This window comes from Miniopterus natalensis, chromosome 2 (assembly GCF_054644295.1).
Source record: "Miniopterus natalensis isolate mMinNat1 chromosome 2, mMinNat1.hap1, whole genome shotgun sequence".
Taxonomy (NCBI): domain Eukaryota; kingdom Metazoa; phylum Chordata; class Mammalia; order Chiroptera; family Miniopteridae; genus Miniopterus; species Miniopterus natalensis.
The window spans coordinates 184,476,066-184,489,366 of record NC_142082.1 but is presented as its reverse complement, the minus strand read 5'-3'; the positions used below and the strand labels follow the sequence as shown (position 1 = coordinate 184,489,366).

General features: G+C 61.0%; 1 protein-coding gene across 1 annotated transcript in view; it reads right to left on the bottom strand.

The window, feature by feature from the left end:
* PRR5 (proline rich 5) overlaps nt 1-13,089 on the bottom strand; it is a 47,234-nt gene extending 34,145 nt beyond the window's left edge. Inside the window, exon 1 of the mRNA XM_087814969.1 lies at nt 13,071-13,089. The gene's annotated coding sequence lies outside the window, so the exon portion shown is untranslated. The remainder of the gene's footprint in view (nt 1-13,070) is intronic.
* Nucleotides 13,090-13,301: the final 212 nt, after the last annotated feature.

Here is a 13,301-nt window from a genome sequence, read left to right as displayed (position 1 = left end):
ATAAGCTTGTGAACTGCCCTGCAATCCGACCCGTGTGACAGTCCGTAGCTCCCTCCTTAATTCCAAATACACGCCAGGCCGGGCTGCACACGGCCATTCTTGGAAGCATGTTTCTCGGTCTACTGAGATCTTGCTTTCAGGCGTCTCCTCTATTTAGCTCAAATAGAGTTTTTATAAAAGTTCTCTAGAAGTTTGGACATTCTTAAAACATCGACGGATGTTGTAAGGCCAGGGGCCTGTTAGGAAGCGGGTGTTCAGGGCGTGAGTCACAGTGGCACCAGCTGACTGGGCACCTGCCCGGGTGTGAGAGGGGACGGGGCCTGGGAAAAGGGAGCGTCTGCAGTCTCACTGTCCTTGCTCGGTGTCCCGCAGTCTCTGTAAAAGTCCCGACTGACCCAAGTGCCTGGGCCTGTCTGGGAGGGCGTTCGGCACGCATGGTAAGTGGGCACAGGGGCCCCTCCCCGCGCACCGGCTCCCTGTCCCACCCTGTGGGAATGTCGGCCACCTGGCAGCAGACTGTGAGGCCTTGGGAACCTGGCAGCAACTCCACCTACGAAAGGCCAAAGAAACTTCCAGATGCTTCTAGATGTCAGCCTGGCTCGTAAACAGCTAGTGTTTTGATCTGACACAGCTTGCCCATGGCACGACCCCTCCCCTTGAAGGCCCCGTTTTCCTCTGTTTCTATTAAACCTTGTGCTGGGAAAGTCCGGGTGGTAGGAAAACAACAACACTGGCAGTGCCCCCCCCCCCAGGGCCTGTCCTTAGGCCGGATGGGACTCAGTGGGACAGCTTCACCAGCCAGCCATCAACAGTGCCCACGGGAGTCCTAACACACCCACGTCTTTCACAGCCAGTCCTCCGGGTTACTTTTTTGGAATCCACAACCAGTACACTGAGGTTTTCTGGGCCTCAGCACTGAAGCCCACCCCTGCCTGGGTCACACTGATCACACCTGAACAGACTCACGTCACGGCCAAGTGGAGCTTTCTGCTACTCCGTGACTAACACACGCCCAGCTGGGAGGGATCATGTCCAGGATCGCCGCCCAGAAGATACCAGTTCTCGCGTCACCCCGGATCAGAGCCCGCCACGCCTCGGGCCTGGGGCACTGTAGTTTTTCGGGATCTGGGAGCCCCCCAGATTGTCCGCACGACTCCCGCACGTGAGCGTGCCCTTTGCGGGGACAGGGGCGTGGCCTTCCCAGCCTTCCCCACAAGGGCTAAGGAGCCAGCCTGGCCCATCTGTGTGGAGCACCCGTGGGACCCAAGGATTCGGAGCAGAGAACAACATTATTTTCTTGAACACGTCAGCTCTATTCCAGATCGAGGTGAGCTCCTCATGGATTTTGAAGGTAACACAGGAAACTTCAAAGTTTTGGGGGCCCCTCTCTCTCTCCTTTGCTGAGGACCCTGCTCCAGACATAGGGTCCTTGGACCAAGGAAGACCACAGAGGATGCTGCTCAGCACATCGCATGGGGAGCCCATTACAAGGGCTCCCAGGAGGATTGCCCCTTGGATCTCATTACCAGGAAAGCTGTCTTTTCGTCTTAAGGGCATTATGAATCTAGTGGTCCTCTTTCCCTCTTTGCTCTTGTCGCTAGGAAGCTCAGTAAACATTCAGTCTGTATCTCACAGTGTACTGGGCCTCCTGGCACGTCTCTTTTTTTTTTTTTTTAATTCAGATACATCTTGGCCATGGTTATATCAATAACACAAACACAGATATCACACGAGTATCTTCTAACAGCCAAACACAGGCCTGAAAGCTGTGCAGACAATCAGGCTGTCACAACGCCCTTTGAGGCAGGTGGTGCCATTCCCGCTTCCCCGGCAAGGCTGATGAAGCCGTGGGCGGTGGGCTGGGTGACAGCAGAGCAGCACACGGGGCATCCCCCTGGTGGCCCACAGGGCAGGGAAGCAGCAGTGATCAGCCTGTTTCCTTGGGGGGACAAGCAAGGAGACTGGGAGGGTTCCACTCCCAGGCCCGGGGGGCCCCTGGAGGCCTCCGGCCCTCCCTCCCTCTCCCCTCCCCACACTCCTGTGTCAGGGTTCCTACACTCTCCCTGTCCATAAACGTGGGTTAAGTTTAGGAACCAACCCAGCAGCTAAGAAGGGGCATTGCACAGAACGCACCTGGCCCTCCTTTCCGTTTCAACACCATGAATGCAGGAGGAAGTCAGAGCCTGGCTTCCCGAGGAAGGACGCTGGTGACCTTGTTCCCGGGCCCGCCCCGCCCCACCATGCCACAGGAAGCCAGGCCCCAAAGCCCCTGGAGTGCATCTAGCCCAGCTGTCCATTTGACAGATGGGAAGACCGAGGCCTCTCCCAGGGGTCCCACTGGGTGCCGGCACCCCACCACTCTCACTCCTGGGGTGGCCCCCCCAGCAGAGTGCCCACCGATGAGGGAACTGAGGCCCAGAGGAGGGAGCTGACCGCACTGGAAGGACTGAGACCTGAGCCCGGCTCTGGCCCGGAGCCCACACACCTCACACTGTTACTCCTGCCTCTGTCACGCAATAATCGTGAGCACCTCCTGCAGGCCGGAGCCTGTCCCCTGTGGGGTCCCTGAGGGCAGTGAGGGAGGCAAGGGGGCAGGGTTCTGGGACTCCAGAGAAGGACACTGACTGCCTGGGGTTGTCCAGCATTGGTGACATTTCAAACAGGCCTGGAGGGATGACTGCCTACCAGGGCCAGGGTGGGGCACAGTCAGATGGACAGGATGGGGACTGACCCACAGTGTTGATGAAGACACCAGCAGAGACACCCATAGGGTCAGTAACTGCAGTCCATGGGGAAGGGCTCTGGAGGGGACAGCTGGGGCCACACAGGCAGTCAGGGCAAAGGCAGGAGGTGACCCTGAGGCCTCCTGATCCCTCCCCTTGGTGCTCTCTGCCTCAGGGCAGCTGCGGTCCCCAGACCTGCTCCCTGGGGTGGCGCGCAGACAGCCAGGGTCTCCTCCTGGGACCAGCCATGAGTTGCACTTGGCATGAAGCCAAGTGAGGGTGGTCCCAGGGCAGGCTGGGGCCAGGTCTCGGGAGGTGTGAAGGGTGGGCGCAGAGTGGGCGCCGTGCAGCTGACTGCAGGGTGCCTGAGGGGGTTTGCAGGGGAGGGTTTCAGGGAGACCACCACCTGGGGTTCAGGCCTCCCGACCCCCAGCTCTGCCCCACATCCCGATCTGTCCTCCTCAGGCCTCGTCAGCCCAGGCTTTGCCCAGCCTGAGTCTCCAGGAGTGAGAACGCGGGAGGGTCCCATGGGGATGGTGGCACAATCACACGGGGTTGTGGCCATGGCGGGAAGGACCATGATGTGAAATAAGAGGTGGGGGCCTATGGGAGCCCCTCTGCTTGTATCCAGCTGGATGCTAAGAGGAGGCCAGGCCCATAGCTGGGGCTCTGTGAGCGCTGGGGTGGGGGTTACACAAGCTGGTTTAGCTGAGAAGCCCCCGGCCCCGCCCCCAGCCTGCCCTCCTGCACCCACGTAAACTTGGGGACCCTTGTCTGTGGCCCGGTCAGCCTGGCTGGACTCGGATCCAGGTGCCCAGGGGCCCTAGGAGCACTGACGCAGTCACCCCACCCCTGGCCCCCACTGCTCATGTGCTGCATCCTCTGAGCCTCAGTCTCCCCATCTGTAAGATGGGAAACAGCGCTGACAGGCCGCCCAGGGAACAGCATGAGCTTTTGGGTGTGACCCACGGAGACGTCTCACCTTTCACGGACGGCCTCGGGCGGGTGGTTACTGAAGAGGGTCGTCGTTTCATCCACTGGGACTTCGGTGTCTAGGGGTGTGCCCCCGGCTGGGTTGGGGCCCTGGGGTGTGGCTGGGTGACACCAGCCACACTCAGCACGGTGCTTAGAGCTGAGGCTCAGCAAGAGGAATCCCAGTCACCCAGTGACAGGGCCCAGGTAGGTCCACGGCCCACCCTGGGCTGGAGCCAGGAGCTGATGGTGGACACCGTGTCCTGGAGCCTACTGTCCCCTGAGCCCTCCCATGGGGTGCTGGGTGTGGGAGGGCGGCCTGGCCCAGCCCCCGCCCAGCCCCCGAGGGGCTCCTCCTCACATCTCCTCGGCAGTTTCTGGGTTTGAGTAACCGAGGTCTTGGCCTTTCTCTGTGGTTCCCAGCGTGGGTGGCAGACAAGGAGGAAGGTGACACGTCTGCCTGCCAGGTGGCCTCACGGCAGCTGTAACCTGCGCGCCTCCTCCCGCCCCGGCTCAGCCCTCAGGGGCTTTCCCGGACTCAGGGGCGGTGGCAGCTAGGGGTCTCTGGGGCTCCCTTCACTGCGGGGATGGGACGAAAGGGTGTGCTTGGGGTCACAGGCTCTAGCCCTCGCAGGGAGCCCAGCCTGTCAGCTCCTGGGGTGTCTGAGGCGACTGGCAGGGGTCCAGGAGCCTCCCCGAGTCTCCTGAGCAAATCAGAGTGGAGGCCCACATCCTGGTGAGCGGCCCTGTCCCCGGAGGCCAGGCCCAGTTCATGTCCACGTGCTTGCCCTCCACTCTTTCTGGGATAACCTTCCCTAAACCGGGTCTGGTTGGCCAACTCCTATTCATCTTGCAAAACCCTGCTGAGGGTGACCTCACCCACCAAAGCCTTTTCCACGAGCCCCGGCCCACCATATGTACATGTGGGCTGGAAGACAGAACAGCCCAGGCCACCAGCTGCAGTGGGCAAACTCCCCACACGCTGGGCCTGTCCCCACGGTGTCCCCGGTGGGGCAGGCCCCCTGCAGCCCCCTTCACTGAGGACACAGGGGCGGCAAGGGTGGTGCCATCTGCCAAAGGCCGCTGGCCCTTTCTCTGCTTCTCATTTAACAAGTATTTCTTGAAGACCTGCTATGTGCCAGACTCTAAGCTAAACACCGGATTTGAACCTGACCTTGGCCAAATCTTTTCCCCTGTGCCGGCCTCGGCGTCTCTTTAGCCTTCACAAAGTGTCCCGGGAGGAGACTAGAAGGTGGGGGAGGCGGGGTGTGTCCCCATTTTACCAGTGTGGGACAAGAGGCCCACGCCAAGCACACCGTGGGGCCCACAACCCAGCATCTGAGGCACATCCAGCCCAGCCCACCTTCTCCGCCCACCTTGCCCACCCAGCTGAAGACCCACGGGGGGCAGGGGACCCTCACCCTCTCTTGGTGGAGCCAGGGAAGGAGGACAGTGGGGCCTGGCTGGGGCCTGGGTGGGCCTCCTCCCTGCCCCCTCTTTCCTCTCACCCCCTCACCGCCCGCAGTGCCCATCAGAGCTCAGACCAAGGTGAGGGCCTCTGACCTTGGCTGTTAGCTTGGAGGCCTTTTCCTTTCAGTGGGCCGGTTCTTCTCACTTTCGGGGGAAGCAGAGTTCCCCTCACCTGCGCCGGCCCTGTCCCCTCTGTGACTCAGTAGGCAGGCGAGCTCCCCTCCAGTCTCCGGGGCCCGGGGCATCCTGAGTGGCTTCCTCTCAGATCCGCCCCACTCTGTCCCCACCCCCACCCCCCGAGGCCACTGCCCACGCTCCCTGGTCTGCACCTGGGGCTGTGTCTGTGGTGACCTCCTTTTGGCTGCTGCTTAGGGCTGCTGTGAAATCAAATGCGTTTCCATTTCTGTGGCTGTCCTTCTTACAGCCCTGTCCCCGAGGTGCCTCCTATCCTGTCCCCCTGACTGGCTGCCCTTGGCAGTGCTCCGAACACAGACGGCAGAGTGCAGGGAGGACTCGGGGCTGGGCATTAGAATTAGCTCCAGAACTGGGGCTCATTTGGTCTGTAATGTCACATCCTAGTCCCCACTCTACAAGTGACAGAGCAGAGGCCCGGAGGCTTGGTGACAAGTAAGGGCTGTGGCAGAGGCCCACTGTTCCAGGTTGGGCTCTGGGGACAAACAGACCTGGATGTGAAGTGCAGCTCCATCACTCACTGTGGCGTGGCCTCAATTTCCCCATCCTGTGAAATGGGGACACAGCAGTGCCTGCCCCATAGGGCTGCAATAAGGATCTCAAGGGCTCCTAAGTGCAAAGTCCCCCGCACCCCAGGGCAAGCGGTGGGGGTGTCCCCAGGGGGTGAAGCTACTTTAATTCTGAAAGGAGCTCTGCCCCCCAGTCATTCGGGACCTGGTCCAGCCCCTCTCCATGCAGACTTTCTTGCCACTCCTACCTCATCTCCTCCAGGTCCCCAGCCACAGCCACACGGCGCCTACTGGCCCTAGCACCCCTGCCTCCCTAGCACCCCTGCCTCCCTAGCACCCCTGCCTCCCTAGCACCCCGCCTCCCTAGCGAAGCTGCCACTTTGCAGCCCTCGGACTGGGCCAGGGGCCTCCTCTGGGCTTCCGTCTGTGACAGATCCGTCACCCTTGGGTCAGATGGGTGCCCATGGAGCACTGCAGTGTGACCAGGACAGTCATTCCCCAGGCTTACCACGAGGCTCTCAGACACACACGCCAAGTCACTGAATGAACATTTGAAAATGACAAAAAGTTGAAAGAGAAAACAAGCTACCAGAGAAAGTGACTGCCACCTGCCCGGGTGCACTTCCTTCCATCTCTTTCATGTGCCGGGCTGTGACACGGCCAGGGTGGGACATGCCGAGAACACCCGCAAACATAAGGCCCCTTCCCTCCAACAAGCAAACGCTGGGTTTGCAGACGGACCTGAGGCCTGACAGGCTGGATATGGCTTGCTCAGGGTCACACAGCTCCAAGAGGGGGTGGCTCTGCACCCCAAAGCAGCCTCAGCCCCAGCAATCCTGATTCCCTGCTATCCTGCTGAGCACCATCGTCTGTGACTGTCAGGCAACGGAGGCCCCGTCCACAGAGACAGGCCACATGGGACACACCTGACAGACGTACTCCTGTCCTACCACAGGTCCTGACACCTGCCCCGGCCCTGGGCGCCCATCACTCACTCACTCACTCACTCACTCTCTCATTCATCGGATGCTCCCGGGTGCCACTCTGTGCCAGCCCTGAGCTGGACCCTGGGACCCAGAGGTGAACGGAGCAGAGCGTGGCCTGCGGAGCAGGGCTGGAGGGCTGGAGACCAGAGAGGAGGTCACTCCAGCTGGAGGTTCTAGTTCTCGGTCAAAGACACGAGCAAAGATCCCGGTGTGGAGGGCATGGGAGGGGCTCTGGCCTGCCCTGCCTGGGTGGGCTTGGGGCAGCCAGGAAGGCTTCCTGGAAGAGGAGGGCATTGGCCAGCAGAGTCTTGAAGAACCAATAAAAGCCCCCAAGTGGAAAAGGGAGGAAAATAAATCCAGGCCAAGCAAAGGCAGGGAGAGCTCAGAGGCGGGAGGGAAGGCGTAGGGTGGGGAGGAACGTGACCTGCGTGCGTGGACAGGCAGTGTGGGGGCGACAGGGACCCCGGTCCAGAACTGGGAGTGGAGATGACCCTGGCCGCTCACAGGGTTCCCATCAACAGCTTGTGTGTGACCCACCGGCTCCCTCTCACAGCTGCTGGCAGCGAGCGTGGCTCCAGGGACCAGTTCCCTTCAGAACTCAGCTTAGAAAAAAACTCCACCTTCAACCTTCAGATCCAAAGGCCCCCCCCCGGGGGGGGGCACCAGCTCGAGGTTACTTCCTGCGCGAGTCAATCGCAAAGCCCGCTGGGGCCTCTGGTAACCAGACCCGTTCCAAAGGCCAATCAATGCCCATCAGATGGATGTGAGGATGTGACAGAGCAAGGACACAGGTGCGACCCGGTCGAAAAGGCAGAGTTTACCCCCAGTTCACAAATCAGAGACCAAAGCTTAGAGAGGCGGAGCAACCTACCAGAGGCCACACAGCATGAACATAACCGGTAAGGAGGCCAGGCCCTGAACTCGGCCCTCGCTGGCTCCGTGGGCTCCTGCCACATGGTTAAGTGTCTCCCACGCCCCTGGCCCAAGTCCCCAGAATGCGTTTTATGAATGAACAAAAGAATCTGAGAGCCCGCTCGCCCTCCCACTCGACACGGCACCAGGGAGACGCCATCTGCTACTGTTTTTTCTGTTGTTGCTGTTACTCTGGAAATCAAAACCGCAAACCTGAAATCACAGCTCAGCTTGGAGTCAAGGAGGAGAGATACGCAGGCCCTGATTCGGGCCCCGATTCGGGGCAGGAACGGGGTCGGGCACCGTGAGGGTGGGAGTCAGGCAGGCGAGGGCCAAATCTCTGCTTGGCCACCAGCGGCCACCGGAGCAGACGTGTTGCGCCCCGCTCTGAGTCTTGGTGTCCCTGCCGCCAGGGAGGCGCAAGAGGACCTACCTTGCTGGGCGCTGCGAGGACTAAGGAGGTGCGGCCCTGCAGGAGCGGGTGCAGGGGGATCCCGGCCCCGCGGCCTCCTCTGCCTGACCTTGGTGAGGCTGGTGCCCTCCTGCTGGGCGAGCTCTGCCGCCTTCAGCAGGAGCCGAACCGGATGCCCTGGCCTCGCACGCAGCCCAATGGCTTACACATTAGGAGGCATCCACGTGGCCAAAGGGCAGAGGGGCGAGGAGGGCAGCAGGTGCTCGCTGGGCTCCCAGTGACTCAGCAGGACACGGCGAGGCTGCAGGCCTGGGGCGGGCTGCCCCAGCTGTACCCCCGCAGGGAAGCCCAGCTCCGGCGTTTCTGATAAATATTTTATCACTGTTCCCTGACCGGTCCCCAGGAAGGTGTCTGCAGGCTCAGAGCCCGCAGAGCACCCCTTCCTGCCTAGACAGGAGAAAGTGGCTGGGTGGGGCGTGGGGTAGGGTCAGGGGCCCAGGCAGCTCGCTTAGCTCATTTCTGCCCTGCTGTGACTTCAGGTCAGCTCGGCTCAGCAAATGGCCCGAGAGCCTCACCCTGCTGGGTGCTGGGCTCCGCCCTGCCCTACGGACAGTTTCCATCTTCCTCTTTACAGAATACCAGCCCTCTGCGCCTTGGCCCAGTCAAACACCCTATCCTGCTGGCCCAGTGCCACTGCCACCTCCTCCAGGAAGTATTCCTGGCTCTCCCCTCCCCTACTGTGTGTCCTTGGGCAAGACCATCACACTCTCTGAGCCCGTTTCTCAAATGGAGCTGATGATCCCCACTCGTGGGGGACAAGATCAGATTGTGTAAATGTCCCAGTGTCTTGCCCACACGAAGACTCCTTCTCTTTGGGGGGACTGGAATGTCAGGGATGAAATCAGTAAATATGATTGAGGGTGTCTGGGTTGGGGCATGGGAATGCACAGAGCCTGGTTCCTGCTTGCAGGGGTCCACAATACAATGGGGGAGATAGACCTAAATAACAACAATAACAAGAACAGTTTAAGCCCCTGCCACATGCCAGATACATGACATCGCATCCCCTCAGTTGCTCCTCCAGCAGCCCTAGGATGGGGGGTTCTTGCCCCCAACTCATAGCAGAGCAAGGACTTGAGACTCAGAGAAGGGAAGGGCCCTGCCAGAGGCCACACAGCCTGGGGGCCTGACCAGTGGTCCTGCGACCAGCGGTCCTGCTGGGCCTTTGGGGCATGACCTCCGGGTCAACACCTGCTTTTTACATCATTGTCCACGTGGAGGCGCCACTGAGAGGGGGACGGTCCAAGAAAACCATGAAACACCCCCAGGTGGGATGTGTGGCCCCTGAACAGAGCGCCCTGCCTACTTCAGAACTACGGGAATACTTAGGAGCAGGGCGCGTGCTCATAGTATTACATTAAGCGAAAAACACCAGGACACGAAACTTTATGTGCAGTGTGACACCCTGTAAAAACAGTTCCACATCAAGATATATTTATTGAAAAAAAGACTGGAAATGATACACAAAAATGATGTTCAGGGGGTGAGGTTACAGGTAGAATTGGATCTATTTTCCAGACTTTATGCAACATGGCCATGTCGTTTTTGTGGTTTTTTAAAAAAATATGTTCTTATTGATTTTTAGAGAGAGAGGAAGGGAGAGAGAGAGAGAGATAAAAACATCGATGAGAGAGAAACATCATCGATCGGCTGCCTCCTGCGCGCCCCCTACTGGAGATCGAACCCACAACCTGGGCATGTGCCCTGACTCGAAATCAAACCAAGACCCCGTGGTTCCTGGATCAACACTCACCCACTGAACCACATTGGCCAGGAGCTATGTCAGTTTTATAATTAAAAGTTTCCCTTATTAATAGGACTAGTCTGACTTAAGGATTTATTGGGCACCTGCTGTCTGCCCTCCTGTGCAGAGAGCTTTCTCCTCTCTCAGCCTTAAGTCTGGTCTCTGGGAAGGACGAGATGGACACAACTGTCAGTGATACAGAACTTGGGACCACTTTCCCCATCTCTCCAAAGCAGGGGCCTCCCAGTACCTCAACCACCCACTGAACTCTTTATTCCAATCTCCACTTTGCAAATGAGAGAACTGATGCTCAGAGAGGTTAGGCAGCTTTCCCAAGGCCACACAGCAGCTAAACGGTGCTGCCAAGATCTATAACAGTGGACCTGACTCTGGGGTCCCCAGCATCTGCAGCCCCTCCTTGACCCTGCTGGCTTCTCCCCCAGGCCACCCAAAGCTGAGGGTCTGAGGCCAGAGCCAAGTGCTTTAGGCCGCTCCAGTCCTGGGATGAGGGATTCCCGAGTCACTAGAACTATGCTCAGACTTCAAAGCCCCCCTCCACGAGATGCTCCCCAACCAAGACTGGATTTTGAGACATAAAAGAGGGTTGCATTGACACCGGGACGCCATCTCATTGAGCCCCTCACCCAAGGTTCTAATTCATATCTCCCGACTCTAACCCAGGGGGTGGCTGGTCCTCCTCGGTGCCTGACCCCTGTGGGGCTTCCTGACCCTACAGCACATGTCCTCACCTGCTGTTTGACTCCGAAGACCACTGATGACACTGTCTCACCCGGCAGCTCCCTGTCCAGGTTGTGTCTGTGCGCCCCCCTTTCAGTGGGTCTCTTGGCCTCACTGGGGATGCCCTTGCCATCTGACCAGCCTGCGAGGCCCGTGAATGAGCGACTGAGTGAGTGACTTCCCTGTCCTCTGCGGGTGTCTCCTGAGAGCTCCACTCTCCGCACAGATGCCCTGAAAGAGGACCTCGTCCCCACGAACACCCATGACCCGGGGCATCCGGGGAGGGCCCGGGCTTTCCTTCCCCTCTGTCTCCTGGCCGGCCCCTCCTGGCTTCCTGCTCTCCTGACTGCCGGGAGCCACCTGGGACCCATGGGTGTTGTCTCCCGGCGCCTGCCTTGAGCAAGAGAGTCGGCCCGGCAGCCCAGCCGGATCCCACAACACGCCACCCGGCTCTGACCAGGCGGTTGCGCCCGACCATCGCCAGGCTTTTAAACCATCCATTAGAAACAGAGAAATCCATTAGCTAACGACTGTTTCTGCACAGACCGCTGTCCCTGCCGATGAGAAATTAAGTCCATGAGACTGTCCCTATCCCCAGACAGGTAAGACAGGCAGGTACACAGGCAGTGCCAGCCACTCCCACGGCCGGTATACACACCCACAGTCACGGCGGGCTGGTGCGGTGCGGAGCGGGCACTGTGCCTCCACCACCCAAGGGGTGGGTAGTATGAGTCCCAGTTTTGCAAAAGGGAGGTCCAGGGAAGCAAAATGACTTGCTCAGGGTCACACAGCCAACCAGTAGTGGCTTTGGATGCCGACTCAGGTCTGCCTGACTCTATAGAGAAATCCCCCCATCCCAGGCCCCCAACACACACACATTTTTACAAAGGGCTCAGAATCCCAGCCCATGGGCAGGAAAACCCCTGGGGAGGCCCTGACATCCTCTGACTGATGGGGACTTGGGCTCAGAGAGGGGGAGTGGCTTGCTCAGGCGCACAGCAGGGCCATGGCCCTGAGGACAAGCCCCACCTGGGTCCACCCCACTGCCTGCCAGCCAGAGGGAGCTAAATGACCTTGTCCCATCATTCAATGCACCATCCGGCGGTGCTCACACCTGACTGTGCACCAGAATGGGGGTGGGCTGTCAAATGCAGATTCCTGGTGCCCCATCAGTCAGGACAGGAAGAAGCATTTTGTCAAGCTCTGTCATTAGAGGACAACCCAGTGGTCCCGAACCCCACTCCCGGAGCCCCTAGCTTGCCTTCCCAGGAAGGGCTCTCGGGTGTGCCCCTCCCCCCATGTAGTCCAGGGGATGGCCTCTGGGATCCCCAGCATCCTGGGTAGGGCCACACTCTCACCAATAGTGTCACTAACCACCTGGACAGCAAGGGCCACCCCACGCGGTCCTCAGGGCAGCTGCTCCCAGGCCACGGGCGAGGAAATGGGGGCTGCCAGCAGGAAGTGGCCTGGGCAGCAGAGCTGACCACACGTTAGGATCCAGGGGTAGGGACCCTCCTCCAGCCCAGCAAACTCTCCCCACCGGGCTCCATCGGGAAAAAAATCTTAGAAAGCGTCAGGCCCTGCTCATGGGAACAGGGCCTGGAGCCCGACCTGACTTTGCCAGAGGCCCAGACCCTGACCAGGCAGATCTACCCAAGGTGCCAGCTCTCAGGAGATGTGTGTGGGGGGGTCCGGGGCACTGAGGGCACAGAGTCCCCCCCCCATGCTCCAGCCCTGGGGCCTCTGCCCTGGGATCTGCCTGCTGCCCCAAACCCACCCCCACACTCTGCAGGGCGAGCTCCTGCAGGAAGGTGGCGGCGGCCCAGGCCAGAGGCCCGAGGGGTGGGGCCCCACGCGGGCCGGGGCAGGGTCCTAAGGGAGGTGTCCCCTCCCTGTCCATCTTTGTTTGCCCTCTCGAGGGGGGCAATGGAAGCGGGGAGAGCTGCGATGGGGAGCGGGCAGTGTCGGGAAGGGAGATCAGGAGCCCAGGCGCTGGCCGAGCGGCTGGACGGACAGGCAGGGACCCACCCACGGACACCCAGAGAAACTCAGACCCAGGTGGGGAAGGGGGGCGGGGCGGGGGAGAGAGGCGGGGAGGGAGCACGAGCTCGGGGGTCCCGGCGAGACCAGGTGGGAGAGGGTGGGCCCCCACCCCGTGGGCCCCCACCCAAGGGAGACCCCCGCCCCGCCCCGCCCCATGTCTCCGCATTCGGCGCGACACGCACACGCGCGCACACACACGCACCCGCGCGCCCCCGCGCCGCCCGCGCCCCCTTCCGCCGCCGCGCGCGTGTCGCCCCAGGCCACCCCGTCCCCTCCCGGCGGGGCCTCCGCGACCCGCAGCGCGCTCACCTCGGTCCCCGAGCCGCCGCCGCCGCCGCCGCGCAGAGCCCGAGCCGAGCCGGGCCGGGGGAGGGGCCGCGGACGCCCCGCCCCGCCCCGCCCCGCCCCGCCCCCGGCCCGCGCAGGACGCGGGGCCCCGAGGCCGCCCCGACCCGCGGCTGCGGGGAAACCCGCGCGAGGCGGCGAGCGGGGGCCGCAGCGCCTCCCCGGACCCCGCCCCGGGCCTCCCACGCGCGCACT